Source organism: Gigantopelta aegis, chromosome 14, assembly GCF_016097555.1.
Source record: "Gigantopelta aegis isolate Gae_Host chromosome 14, Gae_host_genome, whole genome shotgun sequence".
Lineage (NCBI taxonomy): Eukaryota > Metazoa > Mollusca > Gastropoda > Neomphalida > Peltospiridae > Gigantopelta > Gigantopelta aegis.
Window position 1 is genome coordinate 20,477,317 of NC_054712.1, and position 23,504 is coordinate 20,500,820.

The 23,504-nt window shown below is 38.0% G+C and overlaps 1 protein-coding gene across 2 annotated transcripts in view; it reads right to left on the reverse strand.

Moving 5' to 3' along the window:
• LOC121388609 (carboxypeptidase B-like) overlaps nt 1-22,842 on the reverse strand; it is a 47,927-nt gene extending 25,085 nt beyond the window's left edge. Inside the window, exon 1 of one of the 2 annotated variants that reach the window (XM_041520019.1) lies at nt 22,740-22,842. The gene's annotated coding sequence lies outside the window, so the exon portion shown is untranslated. Of the gene's footprint in view, nt 1-2,869; nt 3,016-22,739 lie in introns of those variants that run through there. The other variant, XM_041520020.1, reaches the window with a different exon arrangement.
• Nucleotides 22,843-23,504: the final 662 nt, after the last annotated feature.

Sequence of the window (23,504 nt, forward strand, 5' to 3'; positions counted from 1 at the left end):
TACCACGGCTTTCACCAGTTGTGCTGCACTGACTGGAACGAGGGAAAAATTAATGAGTTAAATGGATCCACCCAGGCGGTTTGATCCTCCGGCGCAAGCACCTCAGGCGAGCTCTTAACAGACTACGTGGACACATAATTATACTGTACTTTAAACTTTAAACAATCAACATCACTAGGTAATTAACCAAGATAGGAAGCCGTTAATTATAACCCTTCTCTTTCAGCGTTCTCATTGGTTCAACCCAGCCAATCACGGATTAGGAGCACCGCCTGTACATATCTGTTAATAAACTTCACGGTTGTTGCCTTTGCACTTGCACCATGTACTACCGATAATAAGTTCTATTATAGCCATACAAGGTGAGTCACTTAGGGTCCCAGAAGAAGAGACTGATAAGAAACTAGACAATCAGCTTCACAGACAACCGGATAGATAACAAGTAAGGTTACTTAGAAAGACATCATTCATGTTATCAACAATTGCCAACATAGTTAAAACTTTAAGGGGGCGGGAATCGAAATTTGACTTAGTTCATGTATACAGTTATTGACATATTATTCTTTCTGTCTTTAGTCGACTCCCTACCTAAATAGATACTTTTTATTGGTAACCAAATTAAGAATGCTAAGCACTAGGCTTTTTAACCAATACTCACACTATAAGGGTAAAACTAGCTAGGCTAGTATAATCCCCCCCACCCCACCCCCCCCCTCCTTGTATTTCATTACAATCCAAGGATAGGGTGGATGGGTGGTTTTGGATTGCCGTTGATTACACTAGAATAAGGACTTAGGACAATAGGAACAACCTTAACACCAAACTAGGATTTACAAACAGACAGCATGCACAACCGCAACAGTACATAGGGTGCATTGACTAATGATAACAATGCAGCCGCCCCTATTTAATTGCCCAGCACGTACTCTAATAAGGAGAAGGGCAAAAGAATACCGGTTCCGAGTACACAATTGCAATGCACCCAGAGGAAGCTGGACAAAAGAATACCGGTTCCGAGTACACAATTGCAATGCACCCAGAGGAAGCTGGACAAAAGAATACCGGTTCCGAGTACACAATTGCAATGCACCCAGAGGAAGCTGGACAAAAGAATACCAGCCTACCCTATCCCACCCTCAATCTACACAATTGCACGGGTCTCCCCTGGGTTGTCATGCCACGACCAGAAGCGGTCAGGCCCTTTTTAAGGGCCCTATGGGCAACCTAGGGAGACACCACAGCATCATAGAGGTCTAATTAATGAGCTACTCTCGATTCACTAATGTCAAAACTACCTCGGGAATTTTCTTTTTGACCGACCGTTCAAAATTGCGCCACATTTCCTCAACCAAATTTGCGCACTTTTTCTCTTTGGCATAATACTTTGCGCCATTCAAAATTCCATAGCCCCCCCCCCCCCCCCCCCCCCCCCCCCCGCCTGCTACCGACCTTGGTCGGGCTGCTGGTGCTCCCTTGCACCTGCCAGTGCAGGCGGTCCCTCGTCCCCCCCCCTTTCCTGTCCTGGACGGAGGAGCCGGCCGAAGCCGGCTCTTGCGCCCAGGACAGGCGTGCGCCACAACAGCTTGTTCTGAATGTGCACGTAAAGCCCTATGACCTGACCTGACCTATCCTGTCTGTTGGATGATGTATATAAAAGATCCCTTGCTGCTAATCGAAAAGAGTAGCCCATGAAGTGGCGACAGCGGATTTCCTCTCTCTCTCTCTATAAATATATGTGGTCCTTAACCATATGTCTGACGCCATATAACCGTAAATAAAATGTGTTGAGTGCGTCGTTAAAGGGACATTCCTGAGTTTGCTGCAATTTTTAAGATGTTATTGACAAACAGACTTTTTAGCGATTGTAATTACATATAAAATATATTTTTCTGCATAAAATATTAGTGGCTGTATATTAAACGTGTTTCTAATCGTTCTAATATTTGTACTAGGTTAAATTTCATTTTATTTCCTAAACATTATTTTTTTCGTACGTACGAAATTATTTGAAGACAAAATCCAGTTTGGGCTTGTTACAAATGTTGAGATGACCAGAAACACATTGAATATACAGACACTGTTATTCTAAACAAGAAAATATATTTAATATGTAAGTTTAATCGTATAAATATTTTATTAGTCGGAAACATCTTACCGTGCAACAAACTCAGGAATGTCTCTTTAAAGAAAACATTTCCTTCCTTCGTTCCATATAACCGTAATTAAAATGTGTTGAGTGCGTCATTAAATAAAAAAAAATCCTTCGTTCCTTCCTTCTTCAGCTAGATAAATATGGCTACACAGAGAAGTTAATTAAGTAACTTCCGTTGTTCTGTTCTACCATAACTAACTGTAAATGTTTTTACTTGCTTTCATTCAGCAACATGACAGAAAAATTAATGTGTAACTGAAAGATGAGACTGCTGAGTAACAAAAACAAAAACACAAAAAAAACATTTCCTTCCTTCCTTCCTTCCTCCCTTCTTTCTGTAATTTACTGATTTATAATTTTGTTATGATTTGAAAATATTTCTTCTTTAATATTCTATAAATAAATCTCTAAATGAAACAAAAATCTAAATTATTTGTTTCATGTTATATATTTACTTTGTTAGTATCGTCCTTACTAATGTGAAATATTTACAATTAATATTTACATCTGAAACTTTGCAATTGTTTAATATAATTTCCAATTAAATAAATATATCCTTTTTTAAACATCAATCAAATACATTTTTACTTAAATTAAATTAAATTTGTGTTTTTCTTAAATTAAAAAATCGTACCTTATTTTCTTTTCAAATAAACGAAATTTATAAAAACTGAAGCAAAATTTTAAATATCGTATTTAAAATAATAATATTCTTACCTTATTTCGTTTTCAAAAATAACAAACGAAATTTGTAAAAAGGAACTCAAACAAATATCGTGTGATGTTCCTGCAGAGTCTCTCTCTCTGCTAAATCAGCTGTTTTCCGGAGTGTACATGATGTATGACTCCCGCCACAAGTATTTCCTTCTTGAAGTCCGACCAACGACCTAGACTGTTAGAGAACGCTCAGGAGACCGACCCCGGAGAACGGTCGCATCTGTTGTCATTCGTCATTGCCGCCATCTTGTGCAACTCCGCGCGCCAATACAGATGGGGCGACCCAAGGGCCATGTCTAGTCCAAAAATAACTATGGGGGTTGGGGTGGGGGAGTAAGAAAGAAGGAAGGAAAGAAATGTTTTATTTAAGGACGCACTCAAGAAATTTGCCGTTACCGTTATATGGCGTCAGACATATGGTTAAGGACCACACAGATATTGAGAGTGGAAACCCGCTGTCGCCACTTCATGGGCTACTCTTTTCGATTAGTAACAAGGGATCTTTTATATGCACCATCCCACAGACAGGGTAGTATATACCATGGCCTTTGATATGCCAGTCGTTGTGCACTGGCTGGAACGAGAAATAGCCCAATGAGCCCACCGACGGGAATTGATCCCAGATCGAGCGAGCGCTTTGCCACTGGGCAACGTCCCGCATATTATTGTCTTCTTCAGCTAGACATTTCTCGTTCCAACCGGTGTTCCACGACTGGTATATCAAAGGACGTGGTATGTGTTATCCTGTCTGTGGGATGGTGCATATAAAAGATCCCTTGCTACTAATGGAAAAATGTAGCGGGTTTCCTCTCTAGGACTGTGTCAAAATCACCAAATATTTGGCGTCCAATAGCCGATGTTTAATAAATCAATGTGCTCTCGTGGTGTCGTTAAACAAAAACAAAACTTCTTAAATAAACTCTTCCTTCGTTCCTTCCTTCTCCAGCTAGATAAATATGGCTACACAGAGAAGTTAATTAAGTAACTTCCGTTGTTGTTTTCTACCATAACTGTTTTCGAAAATGTTTTTTTACTTGCTTTAATTCAGCAACATGACAGAAAAATTAATGTGTAACTGAAACATGAGACTACTGAGTAACAAAAACAAAAACCAATAAAAAAAATGATGACTGCGTTTAAAATATCACACCCTGCTTTCCATCTATAAAAACGGGTCACTAAGTTTGATTAATCTACAAACCTGTAACATATATGAATAACGTTACAACAGAGTGAAACATGATTCTCTAACATTAAAACGGTGAAATGCAGTGGCGAATCAAGAAAATCCATTTAGGGGGGCCCAGTGACAGAAGGCGGAATGCCAAGGGACTTTGGGGGAGGTTTGGGGGGGGGGGGGTGAAAATTAATATATAATAAAATTATAGCTGTCGCAAAATTTAGGGAGGGCCGGCCCTCGGGCGCCTCCTCCTCCCCCCCCCCCGCTACCCAAGTCCAAAACGTCTATAGTAAGTGGGACTCTCTTCTTCTTTCTTTTAAATTAATCCGCCTCTGAAAGGCCCTTCCGACGCCATATAACCGTAAATAAAATGTGTTGAATAACTTGAGCTCGTCTCCATAACCGTTACTTCTCAGAGGTACTTGCATTTTTAAATATATAATATATTAAAATCCATTTCGTGGTATTGGAAACATCAGATTGACCAGAAACACTTGATATGTACGGAAATGTGTAATCTAAACACTAAAATCTAAGTAATGTTTGATTTCAGTCTACGCCGTAGTGTTTAGAAAAAAGGGTCTGTCACTTCTTTAATAACACAGTTTCCATAGTACTGTATTTCAGGCAAAATGGAAGCCACAATTAAGTAAGAGGTCTGGAAAGTGCTACGACTAGGTAGATAATTGACCATTTCTGTCAGAAAACGTTCCTTGTCACTTCATAAAGACTACCCAGTGGCGGATCCAGAAAATTTATTTGGGGGGTGGGAACAATGACATGAGGCGAAATGCCAAGGGTACTTTGGAGGAGGTTTGGAGGGGGGTGAAAATTAATATATAATAAAATTATAACTGTCGCAAAATTTAGAGGGGCTGCCCCCCCTCCCCCCCCCCCCTAGATTCACCTCTGCTAAAAAAAAGTCCCAAAACATCTATAGTGAATGGGACTCTCTTGTTTTTTTAAAAGGGTATCCTTTAAATGTAAGGTATTTCTAGAAATAAATCCTAGGTACCGGTATAGTAAAACATAATTTATGTATTTTTTTATATTAAAGGGTAAACAGTGTCCTTTGTTATTTAAGGGGGTGCTTAATTAATTTATCTGTGTATATAAATGGCGTATTTTTGTATTTTCCTGTTGTTCCCTTCCCAACACTAGGTACGGTCCTAGTCCCCACCTTTTTTTTCTTTCCTTGTTTTTTTCTTTTTTTTCTTTTTTTTTGGGGGGCGGGGGGGGGAGGAGGTTGGTAGGGGAAAACTAATTTTGTTCAGGGGCGTAGGCTGGGGGGGTTCGGGGTGTCCAGACGACCCCCCCCCCCTCCAGCCTACGCCCCTGCTTCTCTAATATGGCTATTAACAACTATCGTTAAGTTGTCTTTGTACAATACACGTTTGTTGTTTCGTTTTGTAATGTTATGTCAAATCAAAACTCTCTCTCTCTCTAACTCTAACTCTCTCTCTCTCTCTCTCTCTCTCTCTCTCTCTCTCGTAATTTCTCTATCCCTCTATCGTGTGTTCTCTCTCTCTCTCTCGTAATTTCTCTATCCCTCTATCGTGTGCTCTCTCTCTCTCTCTCTCTCTCTCTCTCTCTCTCTCTCTCTCTCTCGCTCGCTCTTTTGTAATCTCTTTTTTATTCCCTTGTACTATCTCCCTCTCTCTCTCTCGTAATTTCTCTATCGTGTTCTCTCTCTCTCTCTCTCTCTCTCTCTCTCTCTCTCTCTCTCTCTCTCTCTCTCTCTCTCTCTCTCTCTCTCTGTCGCTCTCTTTTGTAATCTTTTTTTATTCCCTTGTACTATCTCCCTCTTTCCCTCTCTCTCCCTCTCTCTCCCTCTCTCTCTCTCTCTCTTTATGTCTATCTCTTGTACAAATGTTGAAATTACCTTTTGTTAGATACCAAACAGTCGTAGTTTTAAATGTGCTAGTGTATTGTTAAACAACTACTCCTTTTCTTTCCCTCCCCTTCCCGCCGTTAATTCACGTGGAAATCGTGTCTTTATATATGACTAATCAAATATTTTGCTGGGGCGTTGTTCACCAAATTCCTATCTGCCTTTCTATCTTTCTTCTGTTAGTACATGTTAATTCATTTTAGCATTACTTCCTGTACCACTCCATTTCCCCCGACATCTGAAGCAAATAGTAACTTAACGAGAATCGTCGAACACTCCAGACTAAATATCGCAGTTATATATAAATGTATGTTTAACACCTAGTACTGTAGTGGCCCTTCATTAAAGATACAATCTCGAGTATATTTTGGTATTTAAAGCCGCAATCTCTCTTGTCCCATCCTATAATGTATAGTTTATTAATGAAAAAACCGAAAAAGACCATGTTTGTCTTTCTACCTAAGAACAAGAGAATGGTCCCTGTGACGTCATTCCTAACATTCTAGAATTTGAAATATTATCACTCTTCGAGGGATTTGAAAAGGGAAGCAACTCTCATTAAGCCACAGTATACAGGCAACACATTACATGATACCGACCTCGGCGGCGCAGTGGTTAAGCCATCGGACTATAGGCTGGTAGGTACAGGGTTCGCAGCTCGGTACCGGCTCCAACCTAGAGCGAGTTCTTAAGGGCTCAATGGATAGGTGTAAGGCCACTACACCCTCTTCTCTCTCACTAACCGCTAACCACCAACTAACCCACTGTCCTAGACAGACAGCCCAAATAGCTGAGGTGTGTGTCCAGTACAGCGTGCTTGAACCTTAATTGGATATAAGCACGAATATAAGTTGAAAACGAAAAAAAAACCCTACATGATAATAAGGCATTCGGATCTAGATGTAAGAATTGACCCTGTTTTACACAACAATAATGGGAGTTGTCTTTCCTTTCAACGTTGCATAAACTAACTGTCATATCAGTTCTGATTCTTACCGGCCTCGGTGGCGTCGTGGCAGGCCATCGGTCTACAGGCTGGTAGGTACTGGGTTCGGATTACAGTGGAGGCATGGAATTTTTAATCCAGATACCGACTCCAAACTCTGAGTGAGTGCTCCGCAAGTCTCAATGGGTAGGTGTAAACCACTTGCACCGACCAGTGATCCATAACTGGTTCAACAAAAGCCATGGTTTGTGCTATCCTGCCTGTGGGAAGCGCAAATAAAAGATCCCTTGCTGCCTGTCGTAAAAGAGTAGCCTATGTGGCGACAGCGGGCTTCCTCTAAAAACATCTGTGTGGTCCTTAACCATATATCTGACGCCATATAACCGTAAATAAAATGTGTTGAGTGCGTCGTTAAATAAAACACTTCTTTCTTTCTTTCAGTTCTGATTCCAGAAAAAGGGACATTCCTTCGAAAGCTACTAAAGCTTACAAGCCGTTAATTAACTGCAATTATTGGTGGTATTATTCCTTAACGTCCATGACTTTAATTACTACGTTATAGAGGACGGCCATATAGCCTCTATTAGAAACATACTTATCTGCCCTTGATTTGCATGTACGCTAAGCGGCCCGAAAATCCACTAAATTACTTCCGGCGCGTTTACGCTCCAGTCGCTTAACAAAGGCCCTTTGTGACTACTGAATCGTGGAGTAGTCCTCTTTTATTTGTTGACGTTAATAAAGTTTCCTATTTCTATTATTTTATTGTTTGGCAGATTGTGTGCAATCTCCTTCTTTTACAGAAAAGAAAATGTACAATATTTTTTGTGCTCAATAGAAATACTTACGACCACGTTTTGGGGCGACCAAGAAAAAGTGACTCATTGATGATTGACTCGTTAAAACGGCATCTTAATAAAGTGTTGATATTTGCAATTAATATACATATGTTTGTGTCTATATCACTGTGTACGAACGGAAGTGTACATTAATTTGACTAAATGACTAGCTGCGATTGGGATGTTTAGGCCCCTAAGATTACACTGAGTTTTCTCTCACTGAATATTACCAAGTAGATAGTTGAGCTTGTGTAATTAGGAAAGCGTATTTCAACTTAAGGCCCAAAACACACCAACGATGGGTATGGTTGTGGCGAATGTGGCAAAGAATCCATGTCTGGCGTATTTTGACGCCCGAGTCGTTCACTGTTATGTGTTATCAATATATGTTAATACGTTCATATCTTTTGATAAAGTTTACTTCTATAAACACCAAGAATAATTATGAGAATTCCACATTGATTAATATATATCTTTCCATAATGAAATAATAAGCTTCGAACAATGTGTCGATGCCAGTATGACGAATGTTGTGTGTCATCTGTTGCCAGATCTGTAGTCCGCTATAGCACAGACGCGGTGTGTTTTGTCACATTCCATTCTGTGCGTTTCTGTTCGATTCGATTCTGTGCGTTTATTTTTTGACTGGTATGGTACCATATTCGCCAGACCCAAACCCAGACTCGATGTGTTTTGGGCTTGTTTGGGCCTTGTTTGGAAATAACGTAAATAAAATTGTTTAAACAAATAAATCACACAAAATATTCCCTGACTACTTACGATAGATTAAAAATCGTTAGATGTACTCTGGACTTCAATGTGGCTATGAGAAATATATCGGTAAAAGGCATAGAACCTCTCTCCCCCCCCCCCCCCCCCCCCCCCAACCATATCATGTGAAGTTATTTGTATCGGTTTCTAAATATAACGGAAGACGCGGAATTAAGACACTAACGAAAATACCATACATGATGTTAATCAAGTGGCAGCATATCGGTCAAGTATTCGGACATTTGTCATCGTGTTAAATCTTGGTTGCCCGTGACAGCGTATATAAATCATCCGATTTAACACAAAAATTGACCAATGAAAAATAAGCTTATATGTTAGAATATATACTTTTAATGATTGCACTATACCTCTTTTACTGCCCTTTTTTCCGTCATGACGTCATCTCTGGTCTCGTAAGTTACAAACATGTTGCCGGCTGATAAGAGAATAGCCTGAAACTGGTTTGGGAAGCGTTTCTTTGTAACACGTGCGTTAAAATGATAGATCCTACGATCACACGAGATACATACTTCTACATATGGGCAGCAGCGGCGCCCGGGGGCTCTTCAACTACAGTCACGCGAAATAATCCCTGACGAATTCCGAAAGATTAACAACCTTTAGATGTACTCCGGAATGCAGACATCAATGCGGTTATAAGAACGATATCGGTAAAATGCGCAGAATTTTTTTTTTCTTAAATTGATCGGTTTAAAGGTATATATACATGTACATTTCGCTATGTGCATACGTGTCATATATACATGTATATACGTCCATGTAACCTAACATAGTAGAGAAACAAGTCAGACACAAAGTACTAAGACCTGAAGCATTCTATATGTGTGTGTGTGTGTTTGTGTGTGTATATATATATATATATATATATATATATGTATGTATGTGTATGTGTATGTGTGTGTGTGTGTGTGTGTGTGTGTGTGTGTATGTGTATAAATTGCTTAGAAAATGAGCCCCTTTATTTGAAATGAGTCAGATGAAAAACAGTGAAGATAATGTGTATATTTATGACTTATTTATTTAGTATGAACGACAAGTTGATGTAAGAGTTCACTATAACCACGCATTGTACTCTTAAGTAACTGACATTTGTTTGATGTTGTAAACACACAAACATATAACAACAGTAACTGAAGATTAGAGATACACCTTTGGTATTTACACAGTATGTAAGACAAGAAAGACAAATATCTTTTTATAATAATTAAAATAAATCAAATCATAATAACAAAAATAATGATCTTATTTTATTTTCATAAATACCTTTGTCAAAGTAATTAATCAGAAAATAGACAAAAAGAAAATCTGTTAGTTCTTATTGGAGAAGTAAGACTTGAGTGGCATCTACTGTTGCACTTTAGTCCGGCTTTGAAACAGGTGCACTTTGTTTTACTTGCACCATGGGCGGATCCAGGAAATATTTTTAGGGGGGGACCAAAAAAGAAGGGCACATTGACTCGTCAAAATATAATTATTGTTTACTTAAAAAAAAAAAAATTCTACAAACAAAAAGGGCACTTGGACATTTTGAGGGCACTTGAACAATTTTTTTGGGGGGACGCGTCCCCCTGGTCCCCCCCCCCCCCTTGGATCCGCCCATGCTGCACTGCTTGTCATTTTGCGCATTATTATACTTTGTTGGTTGTCATATTGTTGATGATGTACAGCCGCAGCGCATACAAATCAAACTGAGTCCGACTATAACGTCCTTTTAAAACACCGGCACTAACTGCAACTCGGTACAAGTCATGTTCATTTCTGTCCAGGATCACTCCCATCAGAATTCGAGGATCACCTTCACCGCGGTCTACAAGAGGGATTGGAATAGTCACGTTATCTCCGGGATTACCAGCAACATTTTCAAGTCCATTTCGTTTGACCATTCTTTCTGCTTGTGCCAACTCTTTTGCGATTCAGCTGAATGTTGTCATGCAGCATTTCGACCTGGCTTGTGGCTTCAGAACTTTCAGGAGAATTTACTGCAGTGGAATCAAAAGGTGTTAGTGCATCTTTGGCGTCATCTTCAGACACAAGTCGCTCTAGGATTTCACTTGGAAGAGATGTTGAACGTAGTCCAATTCGTGCATCACACCCGAAAAGGGCCTTGAATGGGGGTTGTTTTATTCCAGAATGGTAACTGTTGTTTTTCTGATACTTTCAAAGCGAAGTCCAGTTGTTGAGTCGTTGTCACGTAACCACGCAATTAACATGTCCTTAACGTCACAGTTGAGCCGTTCAACTGATTCCTAACTTTGCGGATGTTTGGGTTTACCATGAACCATATTAACAAGGTATTTTGTCTTTCTGTCTACATAAATAATTTAAACTATAGATTATCTTCATTTTCTTTCATCTGACTCATTTCAGTCAATCTGTTAAATAAAGGGGCTCATTGTCCAGGCAATCTGTAAACTGACTGAACATTTCAGACACTTTGTAAATTGACTGAGTAAATCAGACAATTTATAAATTGCCTGAAAATATCAGGCATTTTACAAATTGCCTGATTTTAGACATTGACTGTATATATATATATATAAATTAAAACTTGCATGTGATAAATGTTTACCTTCAAGTAATGCTAACCTCACACTTTCTTGCCCACTGGACAGGGTTATCCAGCTTTTGCACGGTGTTAGAAAAATCTGTCTGACCCTAGGGCTAGATAAATCTGTCCAACCCGAGGGCTAGACGATTTTTACATACGCGTGACGTCATAACTCATGTTTTACAACGATTGACGTCATAACTCATGGTTTTCAAAATTCTGTTTGCCATTTCACGTTGTATCATTGTTTTAAAAATATTTAAACAAATTAATATTTTCAACTTTATATTTATTGGTAAGTTGAACATTACATATTTATGTTGTTGCATAAGGTGGACTATATTTTTCCGCGTATGATTAAATGAGTTGGCAGGTGAAATGTATACGAATCGTTCTACAATAAACCGTAGCTTACAAAATTAATGTTTTGTTACTGTAATTAAATGGGCAAGAAAAAGAATCAATCACCGTTGTGAGGTATAGATACGGCAATTCCAACCCTCGGGAAAAAACATTTTGTCCCTCGGGTTGGAATTGCCTTATCTATACCTCACAACGGTGATAGATTCTATTAGTCAATGGTCAGGACAGACGTGACCAATTCGACAGTTGCGTTGTAATTCTCCCCACTTCCAACCTACGGTGGATGTGCCCAGATTAACAACTATTCGGTCGTAGGAGTTGAATACGACGAAAATCGAATGGTAAGCGTGCTTAGATTAGCAACTGAACCGGCGAGTTGGCCAACTTGGTCGTGACAGTTGGTAGTCTAAAAAATCAATACACGATACAAGAGAAATCACTTTTGTATGGTTCAGGTTGTAATATTTACTAATTAAACAATAATACTTTATTAGGTATAAAATTCTCACTTAACTTAGAAGAAAAGATTCTGCAAAATATGGAACCAAAAATACTTGAAATGCAAAATATTTTGAAACATTGGTCAACAAGAAAACTTACAGTTAATGGCAGAATTATTGTTGTTAAAACTCTAGTTGTTCCAAAAATAACACATCTGCTAATTTCGCTACCACATCCATCATTGATATTGTTAAAACAAATAAATAAAATACTTTTCAATTTCATATGGCAAAACAAACCAAATGAAATAAAACGAGAAGTCTTGGTGCAAGATTATGAGATTGGTGGAATTAAAATGTTAGACATCATACATTTTACAACCGAAGTTAGTTGACATGCATACGACAACTGTTTATCTCACATTCCAAATGGATAACTATTTCAGTCTGTAACAGGCTTAACAACTAAGCAGGTAGTAATACACGGGGATTCTTTTATTCAAATTAAGAAAAGGAATCTAAAAATATATTTTCTGGAAAGACGTACTGAATAAATAAAGTCACTTGTAATAAAGATGACATATTAAGTTCTAACATTTGGTTTAATAACAAAATAATAAAAAAACAAAACCACTCATCATATATAAACAATATATCGAAAAGTGCAAAATATTTATACACATTTATTAAACTACAAATGACGATACGTGATCTTTGATATCTCGAATTCTTTAGTATACATCTTTATTAAAGGGACATTCCTGAGTTTGCTGCAATTTTTAAGATGTTATCGACTAACAGAGACTTTTTAACGATTGTAATTACACATCAAATATATTTATTTGCCTAAAATATTAGTGGCTGTATATTAAATGTGTTTCTGATAGTTTTAATATTTATACTAGGTTAAATTTATTTTATTTCCTAAAATATAAATTTTTTCGTACGTGCGAAATTATTTGAAGACGAAATCCAGTTTGGGCATCTTACAAATATTAACACGACCAGAAATACAGACACTGATATTCTAAACAAAAAAATATATTTAATATGTAAGTTTAATCGTATAAATATTTTATTAGTCGGAAACATCTTACAATGCAGCAAACTCAGGAATGTCCCTTTAATGGTAGTCAAATCTTTTATACGGGAAAAAGAAAAAATTAATTAAAATATTCTATTTAGGTAAACATCTTATATTTCCATTTAAAAAAAAAAAATCTCTTAAAGGACAAATCGGGAAGCATACCTTTACTACAAAGTACAAATTAAATCATCTGCTGTTCCAACATCACAAATTAAATATTCAGAAGCAGGACGTGTTTTACCTCTTCAGAATGGACAAAGTACTACAGTTTACCATTCTGCTCTTTGAAAGACCCAACACTTTTGTGGTACTGAGAATTATACCAAAACAATACCTTTTTACAAAAAATAAAATTAATTGATTCTAATATTTGTAATTGTTGCCCACGCGAGCCAGAAACACTTCAGCATCTATTTTATGACTGCCCTAATAAAAGTCGTCGAACTCTGGGGTACTGTAGAAGATTGGTTATTACAAAAATATTATTTTATCCAGATGGATAGAATCAGTTTTATTTGGAATTATAAATAGTAAAAATACTTTTGTAAATTGGTTAAAGTAAATTATTACAAAGTTATAAAAATTTTCACTGTATGAAACTGGAGTTAAAACATTTCATCAAAGACAAGTTACAAATAGAGAAGTACCTACATTACAAAATTCGACGACAACTGGGAACCTTGGTTGAGAGTGCTAGTGGCATTGTTTATTTTTGCAAACACCATTATCCATTTCCAATAAATTATTATACTTTTCTTTAGTTGAACACAATATAGGGTAACATAAAAATGGAAATGCGAATCTCTGAGAGAGAGAGAGAGAGAGAGAGAGAGAGAGAGAGAGAGAGAGAGAGAGAGAGAGAGAGAGAGAGAGAGAGAGAGAGAGATATGCACGGTCTGTCTAGCATCGATCCCATGGTGGGCCCATTGGACTATTTCTCGTTCCGGCCAGTGCATCAAGACTGGTATATCAAAGGCAGTGGTTTGTGCTATTCTGTGTGTGGGATGGTACATATAAAAAAAAATCTCTTGCTATTAATGAAACAAAAATGTAGCAGGTTTGCTTTCTAAGACTCTCTTGGTGAGAGCCGGTACCGTGGTGCGAACCCAGTATCCACCTTAAGACCGACGGCTTAATCACTACAACACCGAGGCCTGTCTTATATCGTAATATCTAGATCCTATAGTAAAAAAAAGTGAAGTCTGTTTTATTTAACGACGCCACTAGAGCACATTGATTTTTTATCTTATCATCGGCTATTGAACGTCAAACAAATGGTCATTCTCTCATTGTTTTTTTAGAGGAAACCCGCTGTCGCCACATAAGCTACTCTTTTACGACAGGCAGCAAGGGATCTTTTATTTGCGCTTCCCACAGGCAGCATAGCACAAACCATGGCCTTTGCTGAACCAGTTATGGATCACTGGTCGGTGCAAGTGGTTTACACCTACCCATTGAGCCTTGCGGAGTACTCACTCAGGGTTTGGAGTCGGTATCTGGATTAAAAATCCCATGCCTCGACTGGGATCCGAACCCAGTACCTACCAGCCTGTAGACCGAGGGCCTAACCACGACGCCACCGAGGCCGGTATATCCTATAGAAACACATTACATCGCTTTTCATTTCTTTTCATTTCATTTCATGTATATCCAATTCAAGCAAGCTGCCCTGGCCACACTTCAGTTTTCTGAACAGCGGGTTAGTGAATAGTTGTTTGTGGTTTATTGACATGAAACTGGTGTAGTGGCCTTAAACTCGCTGTGTGTGGGAGCCGGTAGCGGGGTGCGAACTCAGTACATAACCAGCGTCTATCGGTCTGTCCAGCTACACGTATATCTGATTATAACATTCATTTCATTTCAACTTATTTTCGTGCTTATATGCAATTAGAACAGTAGAACAGTAATGGATGTCCACGTTGCCCTGAGCACACAAACCTCAGCTATCTGGGCTGTCTGTCCAGGACAGTGGGTTAGTTGTTAGTTAGTGGTTAGTGAACGAGAAGAGGGTGTGGTGGTCTTACGCCTACCCATTGAGCCCTTATTAATTCGCTCTGGGTTGGAGCCGGTACCGGGCTGCGAGCCATGTATCTACCAGCCTGTAGTCCGATGGCATAACCACGACGCCACCGAGGCCGGTTTTACAGCGTCGTCGTCTATCAGTCTGTCCAGCTAACACGTATATCTGATTATAACAAGCCCATAAATCAGCAAGTCGGTACTGGGGCGTCGTGGGAAATTGTTGTAACACTCTAAACGTCATCACTTTTCACTTGAAAGGAAAGCGATATTTGTTTAACGACACCCCAATGCAACATCGCTTTTAACAGATCTCGAAATGGTTATTATATGGAAGCAGTGCCGACATTGGGAGAGGGTCGTTAACAGAGCGCGATTGTCTTAATTCTCAAAACTAAAATTCCCATCTGTCTACTGATGATCAGTTATGCCAGGGGAAGTGTAATAACCGCTGTTAACGGTTCATAGTCAAAGATTGGTGACGGTATTATTTTTAATAATTTATTATTCAGTTTCAAATAAGTAATAGTTACGACTATAGGCAAACGTGTCAAGATTTTGTTTTAAAATATGAACGTGTGAAATGTTTCAAGCCTCTATAATTATATATATATATATATATATATATATATATATATATATATATATATATATATATATATATATATATATATATATATATATATATATATATATATATTACAGGGATACATTGCCGTTACGGGAATTAATTGTCTTGGTGTGTTGTTTTTTCAGTAAAGAGATTAAATATTTTACAAACATAGCATTTATTTCACTAAAGTGTTTTTAATACTTCAATTTTGTTATTTTTTATTATTATTATTATTCAACCATTTAGAATAGACCATCAACATTAATTTTCTTACCTTTCAAAGCAATTTTTTTAAATATATTTTGGCTATACTCACAATCTACGTTACACATTTTTTTTTTATTATTATTATTCATTTTATAATATCCGGGAGCCATTGTGTAACCAAACACATGGCAATAAAGTTGCATGGAAACTAGTTTTGTTTAACGACACCACTAGAACACATTGTTGTATTAATCATCGGCTATTGGATGTTAAACATCCTGACATATAGTTTTAGAGGGACATTTTATATGCACCATCCCACAGACAGAATAGCACATACCATGGTCTTTGATAGACCAGTCGTGGTGCATTGGCTGAACTGTTAAATAGTCCAATGGGCCCATCAACAGGGATCGATCTTGGGTCGATCGCGCATAAGACAAGCGCTTTACCACTGGGCTATGTCCCAAAGCAAATTGTATGCACGTACTTTCAATCTTTGAAACTTTATTATGGTACACTCAGGCCGTCAAACGGTAGCATATGAGGAATTATTGAACAATGAGTAATTATATTGAAAAGATGACAACGGAGTTCTTCGTAGAATATATACAGACATAATTCAGAATAGCTGTAGAAACGTTTTTAAATGAAGACTCGTGGTGACAAAATGATCAAATATACAGACATAATTCAGAATAGCTGTAGAAACGTTTTTAAATGACGACTCATGGTGACAAGATGATCAAATATACAGACATAATTCAGAATAGCTGTAGAAACGTTTTTAAATGACGACTCGTGGTGACAAGATGATTAAATATATACAGACATAATTCAGAGTAGCTGTAGAAACGTGTGTAAATGAAGACTCGTGGTGACAACATGATTAAATATATACAGACATAATTCAGAGTAGCTGTAGAAACGTTTTTAAATGACGACTTGTGGTGACAACATGATTAAATATATACAGATATAATTCAGAGTAGCTGTAGAAACGTGTGTAAATGAAGACTCGTGGTGACAACATGATTAAATATATACAGACATAATTCAGAGTAGCTGTAGAAACGTGTGTAAATGAAGACTCGTGGTGACAAGATGATCAATGGTATATACAGATATAATTCAGAGTAGCTGTAGAGACGTTTCAGAACAGTTGTAGAGACGTTTTTAAATGAAGACTCGTAGTGACAAGATGATCAAATATATACAGACATAATTCAGAATAGCTGTAGAGACGTTTCAGAATAGCTGTAGAGACGTTTTTAAATGAAGACTCGTAGTGACAAGATTATCAAATATATACAGACATAATTCAGAGCTGCGTTAGAAACGTGTTTAAATGAAGACTCGTGGTGACAAGATGATTAAATATATACAGACATAATTCAGAGTAGCTGTAGAAACGTTTCTAAATGAAGACTCGTGGTGACAAGATGATCAAAAATATACAGACTTAATTCAGAGTAGCTGTAGAAACGTTTCTAAATGAAGACTCGTGGTGACAAGATGATCAAAAATATACAGACTTAATTCAGAGTAGCTGTAGAAACGTTTCTAAACAAGACTCGTGGTGACAAGATGATCAAATATATCAGACATAATTCAGAGTAGCTGTAGAAACGTGGTTAAATGAAGACTCGTGGTGACAAGATGATCAAATATATACAGACATAATTCAGAATAGCTGTAGAAACGTTTCTAAATGAAGATTCGTGGTGACAAGATGATTAAATATATACAGACATAATTCAGAGTAGCTGTAGAAACGTTTTTAAATGAAGTCAGCATTTTAAATATCTGGTGATATCGGAAATGTCCGTTTATGGCTTATTGAGGGTGTTTATGCTATTACAATTAAATAGTTCTGTGAATTTTAGTGTGCTAGGTTGGGGTTGTTTGCTTTTTTATATAACTATATGGCTTTATAAACCTTTAGCGTGTTTTCATAAAATATTGACATTTAAATAAATTGTAATATTCATCTCCAATATCATTTCCTTCGCGCAATGTACGTAATCTGTTTTCGATGGTGGTGCTATTGCAGCGTCCTGTTTCTATAGGTGAATTATGATTACATGTTCTGAATTTCACAAGGATGGTCCACAATTTTTTTCGGGTAATTTAATAAAGTAATTTTCCAAATTTAACTGATTAACATCCGTTTCCTTCGCGCAATATTCATAATCTGTTTTCGATGAGTGCTATATCAAGGCCTTGTTTTTATGGGTAAATAATGATTACATGTTCTGAATTTAAGAAGGATGGTCCACAACATTTTTGGGGTAATTCAATGACGTAATTTTCCAAATTTAACTGAATATCCTTTGGTACATCCGTCCCTCACCCATGATCAACACAACAGTTAAGAGTCTAGCTATGATTTTACGAAATGAAATACCGACATCCATTACTGTTCTATTTCAGACATCGTGTGACAAAGAAAGCAACGGTTTCACCTTACTAATGAGTCTTGTAGATCAATATGATCAATAATAGCGATCTGTTGCTAATAATAGAAACAAAAGATCGCGCTGAAAATCCCCGCCCTCGGCGATCTACCCGTTTTAAATATATACACGAGCAACGGACAGCTGATGTGGCAAGTTTCTGGTGCGTCGGGCTGAAGTATGCCATTAATAGTACCCGCACGGATAAAGAGGATGATTAGGTTTTTCTGATTACTCCCGCACGGGTTTTAATGAACAACTAAATACAATGTAAAAAATATTCCAACTCCACCCACATAGGCCAAAGTTGTGTTCTAATGAGTTGATTAATATGACAGTTGGCTCTCTCTCTCTCTCTCTCTCTCTCTCTCTCTCTCTCTCTCTCTCTCTCTCTCTCTCTCTCTCTATAAAAATCAGATAATGGTTTTGAACATGTTATGTATCATCACGTGATAACACTCCCACTCAAGCATTACGTAATTATGGAACGACCCCTTAGTACAGCATATTTTAGCCATGGTCATTTTTTAATTGTCATGATTGCTTGAAACCTAGGATTAAAAACAATGAATTGCAGTAGTATTACATATAATTATAATGATTTATTTATTTTTATTTTTAACTTGATTTTCATGCTTATATGCAATTACAATTGCTTGCTTCCCTGCCTGCTTGCCTGCTTACCTACTTGCCTGTCTGCCTGCTTGTATGTCTGCTTGCCTCCTTTACCTGCTTGCTTGTCTGCTTGCTTGCCTGCTTGCTTGATGCCTTCTTGCTTGCCGGCCGGCCGGCCGACCTGCCTGCCTGCCTGCCTGCCTGCTTGCCTGCTTGCCTGCCTGCCTGCCTGCTTGTTTGCCTGCCTGCATGCCTGCCTGCATGCTTGCTAGCCTGCCTGCTTGCCTGACTGCCTGCTTGCCTGTTTGCTTGCCTGCTTGCCTGCGTGTTTGCTTGCTTGCTTGTCTGTCTGTCTGCTTGCCTGCCTGCCTGCCTGCCTGCCTGCCTGCCTGCCTGCTTGATTGTCTGCCTGCCTGCTTGCCTGACTGCCTGCCTGCCTGCCTGCTTGCCTGCTTGTCTGTTTGCTTGCTGCTTGCCCGTTTGCTTGCCTGCTTTCCCGTTTGCCTGCCTGCCTGCCTGCCTGCCTGCCTGCCTGCCTGCTTGCTTGCTTGCTTGTCTGCTTGCCTGCTCATTTGCCTGCTTGCCTGCTTGCTTGTCTGCGTCTTTGCTTGTTTGCCTGTTTGCCTGCCTGCTGGCTTGCTTGCTTGTTTGCTTGTTTAACGACAATACTGTGACATATTAATTTATTGAAATATATTAATCATTGTCTGTTAGATGTCAAACATTTGATAATTCTGACATATAGTCTAAAGGGATACACGCCACAATTTCCCGTTAGAAGCAAGGAAGCTTTTAACAATGAGAGACATTACAGCGCAGCCGTTGATGTACCAGTCATGGGGCACTGGAAGAGCCCAAGCAGAGGATGGGTTCCCAATAGGGGTTCGATCCTACGACCAAAGCACTTTAGATGAGAAACATTTAAATGCTGGTGAGAGTGAAAATGGACCTGAAGATTCATCAGCAAGAAACAACGAAAAAAAACCCTTCTCATGACAAGAACGAGAACAGAATTACTAAACAAGCACACGAAAAGGAACACATCGGCGAAACTCCAAATAACACACTCCACTCCACTCTCCAGACACGTTTGATAAACCTTAACAGCAAAAAGTATATTAATTGAAAGCAGTATAGAAGAGAGGAAAGATAGCAAGAGAGTGGGTTTGGTGTCGCAATCTGTTCTGTAATGGAGGAGTTTACTAGAGCTAATTGAAAAGCTGAAGACACATTTCTTAATCTTGGAACAAAAACTGAATTGGTTAAGACACATTCTCTGGAATTCATTGCAAATATTTCAGCCATTACATTTACAATTGATTTTAAATAGTAAAAGTGTTCTAAGTGATAAAGACAATCAATAAATAACAATTTCATGTACATAAGTATACAAATGAAGCAAAACATTTCCCTTGACTGGTAAATAATTTATTGACGTGTTTGTATAGCCTCTACGTAATCAGACGGCAATGTCTTTTTTTATGAGCTTTGTGTTTTAATTGTAGCAAACCTGCTGTCTGATTATGAAACACATAGATACATGTAACTTGATTTTTTTTATTTGATTAAGTCTGTATATATATATATATATATATATATATATATATATATATATGTTTGTGTGTGTGTGCGTGTGTGTGTGTGTGTGCGCGCGCGTGCGTGCATGTGCGTGCGTGCCTATGTGTGTATGTGTGTGTGTGCGTGCCCGTGTGTGTGTGTATGTGTGTGTGTGTATGTATGTGTGCGTATGTATGTATGTACAGTTTAACTTCGATAACTCAAAATGTATCTCGTTCTCTCAAACTGAAGCGACAGTCCCAGCCGAATTGCTATACAAACTAGTAATAACAGACTTCGAAAAGTCAAATTTTGAAAATTCGAAAACCTCGATCTCTTAAAGTAATATTGTGGTCTCACCATAGCTATTTAATAGATATTGCACTTCCAAACCGCGAAATGTATGGGTTGATCAAGACATCGTTGCCGGTAGTATTTTAAAGAAGTATGAATTGTCAGCCAAGGGAAGTGCAGGTGTCATGGCTGGTCTCTGCTGTCGAGGAATCAGATGTTAATAATAGATTGCCAACTAACCGGAACGAAGGCTATATGTTTGATTGTCGGTTCTTGCACAATGTACCTGGCGCATGGACTCGTTACTTAATACATAATCACGTGACAGTCTGGTTACCGCTAAAAGAACAGAAGTAATAATCTTTCTCGCCGTTTGTTTTCTCTCTCAAAACAGTGGATCGTGTTAAATTAATTTGAACGTTTCTATTGTGGATTGTTTTATATATTTAAAAGTATATATACTGTACTTAGTGGTATTCTGCACTATTTACTTATATTTAAAATATACACAACAGGAATGTACTATAGCCGCTGGAAGATGCCAGCAGCCAGGGGTGGGGGTGGACTACCATTTATATATAACTTTTCATAGATTGTGAGTGGGGCAGTGCACTGCACGTTTTTACATATCTAACAAAACTATCCATCATCAATTCAGTTTCAGTTTTATGAAGTGCTATACGAATATTGAAATCTTGAACTTCCTGAAACTCGAACTATTATTATTATTATTGTTATTGTTATTGTTGTTGTTATCGTTGTTGTTGTTGTTGTTGTTAAGCACACAATAGTCTTATTGTTCTTGGGCATACTTAATTTTAATAATCTGAAGGACAAAACGGTAAAATATAGTCAAGACTGTATCTTTGCACAATGCAGAGTCGAATGGGCATTTGGCAAATAGTGGTTGATTCCATGACTCCCTATCTAATGCCTCGTCTATAGGGTAGCCACTCCCGAGGAGATCCTTTACTGAAGATTTCATCCCTCACGCACCGCCAAAGAGGACTGCCACCTCTAGACTAGTTTACGAAATCAAACCCAGCATCGGACAGAGCTCATTAGAATACGTTCACATACATGTATCTTCTCTCATAATCTAAGAATTGGATGTCTGTCTCTGAATGTCTGTCTGTTTGTCATCTACATGCATTGTATTGCATGGTTAGTTATTGTTAACAAAACAAAATACCCTTGCGGTTATGAAAAATTCAAATTGCAGGCACGTAAAAAGGGGGGGGGGGGGTATTTCGGAGGTTCTTGCTATTAAATATAACATATTTAATAACGAATTCTTTCCTGAACAACAAAATGTTCTTTGTGACTTACAGGTAGAAAGCAATAAAAGAAAAAAAAAAAAAAAAAAAAAAATGTTTTATTTAACGACGCACTCAACACATTTTATTTACGGTTATATGGCGTCAGACATATGGTTAAGGACCACACAGATTTTGAGAGGAAACCCGCTGTCGCCACATAGGCTACTCTTTTACGACAGGCAGCAAGGGATCTTTTATTTGCGCTTCCCACAGGCAGGATAGCACAAACCATGGCCTTTGTTTAACCAGTTATGGATCACTGGTCGGTGCAAGTGGTTTACACCTACCCATTGAGCCTTGCGGAGCACTCACTCGGGGTTTGGAGTCGGTATCTGGATTAAAAACCCATGCCTCGACTGGGATCCGAACCCAGTACCTACCAGCCTGTAGACCGATGGCTAACCGCGACGCCACGGAGGCCGATCAATAAAGAAATAAAGAAAAAAAAATGAAAATAGGAAGAATACATAAAAGGGAAGAGAAAAGAAAGTAAAAAGAAAAAAAAAGAAAAAAGAAAGAAAGAAACATAAGGGTTTATAAATTGGTAATACATGTTAAAATTAAATTTCAAATAATTATCATATATTTTCTAAAAAAAACAAAAAAAACACACTTTAAAAATTCTCTGCTAAATACTTTGTTACTCAACAAATAAAACATAAAACATATATAACTTCGCACGACTTCTGAAATATTCCACTTACCTTAACGAAATACTGTCTGGAACTTCCAGAAGTTAGAATTTTCTTACACCTGTGGCCTGTTTGCTACCAGTATTTCAACATCTCGTGCATCAATCAATCAACAGACCACGCGTAACCCACGGGGAACCCGTGCGGAAATCAATATTTCCTTACGACCAATCAACATATCCCAAACCAATTCTGCGGAACTTGTCCGGTGCCATAACGTCATATAGCCGTTCCTGTTCTGGAAGGAACGGTTTTTATGCATAACAGTGTAATAAAATAACATTTTTGTTTTCGCTTTGTTTTATCGTTTGCAATTTTCTTTTGCTTTTGTTAATAGGAAAATCAATTTCGCTTGAGCCTTTGTTAATAGGAGAACCGTGTTCCGCTAGTCATTTGTAGTAATGTCAGAATGTTATAGTAGCTGCCATTTCGGCAAAATTATGCTCCGACATAGAATTCGATATGGTATTATGGCCGTCATTTAAAAAAAAATGCTGACAAGACATTTTTAGTTGTCAAGATAAAGCCATGTTGTTGGAGGGAGGGGGGGGGGGGTGTTGAAAAGACCAAACTATTAGGTCATTGGACAAGGTCAAACATACAGAAGATCAAAGGCCAAATAAAAAGAAATGTTTTATTTAACGACGCACTCAACACATTTTATTTACGGTTATATGGCGTCAGACATATGGTTAAGGATCACACAGATATTGAGAGAGGAAACCCGCTGTCGTCACTTCATGGGCTACTCTTTTCGATTAGCAGCAAGGGATATTT